The following is a 4,451-nucleotide window of genomic DNA, read 5'->3' as shown; positions in this document are numbered from 1 at the left end:
CCGCGCCCCACGCGAAGCACTTCTCCATCGACCTTGGCCTTGCCCATCACAGGTGCTTGCGTTCAGTAGCGCCGTCTTGGACAGGGAAGTGCTGAAGCACAGTCGCACTTATCACCGGTGTCTGGTCAGTCCGTTCCAAGCTTGCGCTGCAGACCAGACCGACCTTACAGACATGGATTAATCCCAGTATTGCCGTGCTGGACGGGCACCGGTCTGGCAGCCTACCATGTCCAAGCTAAAGCTACAGAGCTAGCTAGCAATTGCAACAGATGAACAAGTCGCGTCTTTGTGTATTGGATTCACGCTGGATTAAAATCAGGAAAAACTGAAGGAGCCAAAGAATGGCCCCAGCACAAGAAGACAGCGACTTCACATTCACTAAGGCAGTATGCCACACCCCACCGGCTAGAGATAATGCTTCCTCTACAAATTCTTTAGCAGAGAAAGTCAACAATTTAGGGCCTGATTAGATGCCGAAATTTTTGGCAAAATGACACGGTAGCAGTTTTCGTTGTTATTTGGCAATTAGTGTCCAATCATAGTCTAATTAGGTTTAAAAGATTCGTCTCGTGGATTTCGTCTAAACTGTGTAATTAGTTTATTTTTTTTATTTATATTTAATACTTTATATATGCGTCTAAAGATTCGATGTGACGAGAAATCTTGAAAAATTTAGCATTTTAGAAGGGAACTAAACTAGACCTAAATATAAGAGATGATTGCAACTAGATGAACACGTCACGTCTCCGTGTATTCAGGCTTTCAGCCATTCAAGGAAAAGGTGATGCGGTCAAGAAATGACCTCAATACAAGAAGACAACGACTTGGTCTAGATAAGCACACATTCGGCATTCACGTCCTGGACGGGTGGAAAGGCCTGGACTTCTAGGCCACGTTTAGTTGGCCGAATTCGGCGCCGCAAAATTTACTACTGTAGTGTACCGTAGCATTTCATTTGTATTTGATAATAATTGTTCAATCATTGACTAATTAGACTCAAAACGTTCGTCTTGCAAAGTAGAATCAAACTGTGCAATTAGTTTTTGATTTCGTCTACGTTTAGTACTTCATACATGTACCATAAATTTGATATGACAAAAAATCTTCTTTTTATATAGTGTCAAATTCAGGAGTTTGGGGGAATTAGACATGGCCCTAGTCCCTCTTCCTACCTGCTGCCCTGCTGGTACCGAGAGAAGTCATGGGCTCACGGCAGCAGTGGCCGCGGCGCAATAATAGCTCTTGCTGTACACATGTGGTTGATCATCTATGAGACTATATGACCCCTGCCCACACTGGCTTCCTTGGCTTGTTCATGCTTGCAAAGTAGCCATGGCCAATAGACACGTCTCCATTTCCACCGGATTCATCTCCTTCCTTCTCATGTTCTCCACTGCCCTCGCGAAAGAACAAAGCTACCTCGCTAGAGGATCCTCCATCTCCACCGAGGATGACACCACCACCATCCTGGTGTCACCCAATGGCGCCTTCTCCTGTGGCTTCTACAAGGTGGCCACCAACGCCTTCACCTTCTCCATCTGGTTCTCCAAATCAGGTGACAAGACCGTCGCCTGGACAGCAAACCGTGATGCTCCGGTGAACGGCAAGGGCTCCAAGCTCGTCTTCCAGAAGGATGGGAGATTGGCTCTTCTTGACTACAACGGCACGGCTGTATGGAGCACAGCTACGACCCATGCCAGAAGTGCAGAGCTTCTGGATACCGGCAACCTTGTTGTCATGGATCCAGATGGTCAGCACCTCTGGAAGAGCTTCGACTCGCCAACCGACACGCTCCTGCCATTGCAACCGATGACTCGGAACACAAAGTTAGTATCTGCATCTGCCAGGGGTTTGCTATATTCAGGTTCCTACACCTTCTACTTCAACAGTGACAATGTGTTGACCCTTATCTACAGTAGCCCTGAGATTAGTAGCATATATTGGCCGAATCCTTACAACAAACCGTGGGAGAACGGCAGGAGTACTTATAACAGTAGCCAATTTGGTGTTCTTGACAACACAGGTCGATTTGTAGCTAGTGACAAATTCCAGTTTGAAGCCTCTGATCTTGGTGGTGAGGTTATGAGGAGGTTGACTCTAGACTGCGATGGTAACCTAAGACTTGTATAGCCTAGACGTGACCGATGGCGGCTGGTTGGTCTCTTGGATGGCATTCCCACGGACTTGTGAAATACATGGGCTGTGTGGCAGAAACAGCCTTTGCACGTATATACCAACGCTTGAGTGTTCTTGCATCGAAGGTTTTGAGATGATTGAACCAGGCGACTGGAGCAAAGGATGTAAGAGCAAGTCGAACATGTCAACCAAAATGAAGCGGAGCAAAGGGAGCAAAGGCATGGTAAATAGCATGGCTAACCAGAAGTTTTCATTCCGGAAACTTGGTGGAACTGACTTCTGGGGGTATGACTTCAGCTACACTAAGTCACTGCCATTGTTTGAGTGCAGGAATGTATGCTTGGGTATACAAAATTGCCAAGCTTTCGGTTACCGGAGAGGGAAAGGAGAATGCTTTCCGAAGGCCTTGCTTTTCAACGGCAAGAACTTTGCATCTCCTCCTAATGATATCTATCTGAAAGTTCCCAACGTGTCACTGTCTTCACCAGAATTGGATTCTAGAAAAACTCATCAATGCAAAATTACTGAAGAAGTTGCCTATCCTTTGTCGCCAATGTTAGGTGGTACCACTTCCAAGTTCAAGTTTGACTACTTCCTATCTTCTGCGCTAACACTGCTTGCCATTGAAGTAGTATTGATCGTAGCCGGGTGCTGTGTTGTTTACAAATGGGAGAGAAGACCAGAGATTACAGATGAAGGCTATATGATAATTTCTAGCCAATTTCGAAGAATCAGCTACAAGGAGTTAGAGAAGGCAACCAAATGTTTCCAGGAAGAGCTCGGAAGTGGTGGATCAGGAACGGTTTACAAGGGAGTCCTGGATGATGAAAGGAAGGTGGCTGTGAAAAAGCTAAACGATGTGATCCAAGGAGAGCAAGAGTTTAGGTCTGAGTTAAGTATCATAGGAAGAATTTATCATATGAATCTGGTCAGGATATGGGGGTTCTGTGCCGAGATAAAACACAGAATCTTGGTCTCCGAGTTCATTGGGAATGGTTCATTAGACAAAGCTCTGTTTGGTAATCAGAGCTCCTCTCCTTTGCTACAATGGAGACAAAGGTTCAACATCGCACTTGGGGTGGCTAAAGGACTGTCATATCTCCATCATGAGTGCCTAGAATGGATTGTGCATTGTGACATCAAACCAGAGAACATATTGTTGGATGAAGACTTTGAACCAAAGATCGCAGATTTTGGATTAGCGAAACTATTGAGTCGAGAAGGTGGAGCACAAATTTTGTCAAGGGTGCATGGGACTAGAGGTTACATTGCACCAGAATGGGCTCTAAATCTTCCAATAACTGGCAAAGCCGACGTTTATAGCTATGGAGTAGTGCTTCTTGAGTTGGTGAAGGGGATTCAGGTTTCCAATTGGATGGCTGAAGGCGAAGGTGAGATGGAAATGGCTGTTAGGCACTCTGCTGATATTCTTAAAGAGAAATTAGCAAGCGAAGATAAGTCATGGCTCCTGGAGTTTGTGGATTATAGATTGAGTGGAGAATTTGATTATTCACAAGCAACAATGATGGTTAAGATAGCAGTGTCATGCTTGGAAGACGAGAGGAGAAGACGGCCAAACATGAGCCAGGTCGTTGAAGCTCTGCTGGCAATAGTTGAATAATTCTAGTATTAATATATTGTTCTAGCTAGCTGATGTGATGTGCTTAAAAGTTACTAGGGTCCTTACCTTATATTCTTCTGTAATATGCCAAGGTTCTATTAAATTATCTTATGTAAAAACATTAGAGAATCATCCATTTTAATAAGTATATAGAATCGTCTGAAGATCCTATATTCTTCATATATTATAGACTGGGTAATTATATTTGTTTCAGTTTTTTTTTTTTTGGATACTCTGGTCTACATTAATGCATCCACATACACTGTACATTTTGTAATTCTTGATCCTAACAAACTAGATGAGTGTGCTATTACTGAAAGCTACTGCAGCAACATTTCCTGTTGATAGTATACTAGTAAGATGCTTCAAGTAGCGTCCAATTGCTTCCTAAATTGATTAATGAGCAGGCCAATGGGCCAAAAAAAATTAGTAAATACTATTATAAAATAATCTAGGGCTGGCATAAGTTGATTCTTGCTGGATCAATAAAAAAATGTAGCAATGAGGCGATCCGGATGAGCTAAGCTGTTGAGGCATCAGATGCATCGCAAACACCATGATCACCTTTGCTGTCTTTTTTCAGTATACTTGTCCTTGACAGGTTGCCTCGAGCAGTTGAGCCACTCGTCAAATTCTGATCCAGTCTAAGGCCACAACTATATTTCTAGTCAGCCTATGTCGGTACATGCTATAT

The 4,451-nt window shown here is 43.8% G+C and overlaps 1 pseudogene; it reads left to right on the top strand.

Moving 5' to 3' along the window:
- The first annotated feature begins 1,332 nt into the window (after positions 1–1,332).
- LOC136529551 (putative receptor protein kinase ZmPK1) lies at positions 1,333–3,757 on the top strand (annotated as a pseudogene).
- Positions 3,758–4,451: the final 694 nt, after the last annotated feature.

The sequence above is a fragment of the Miscanthus floridulus genome, chromosome 19 (genome assembly GCF_019320115.1).
Source record: "Miscanthus floridulus cultivar M001 chromosome 19, ASM1932011v1, whole genome shotgun sequence".
NCBI classification, from domain to species: domain Eukaryota; kingdom Viridiplantae; phylum Streptophyta; class Magnoliopsida; order Poales; family Poaceae; genus Miscanthus; species Miscanthus floridulus.
This window is presented reverse-complemented; position numbering and strand designations above follow the sequence as displayed.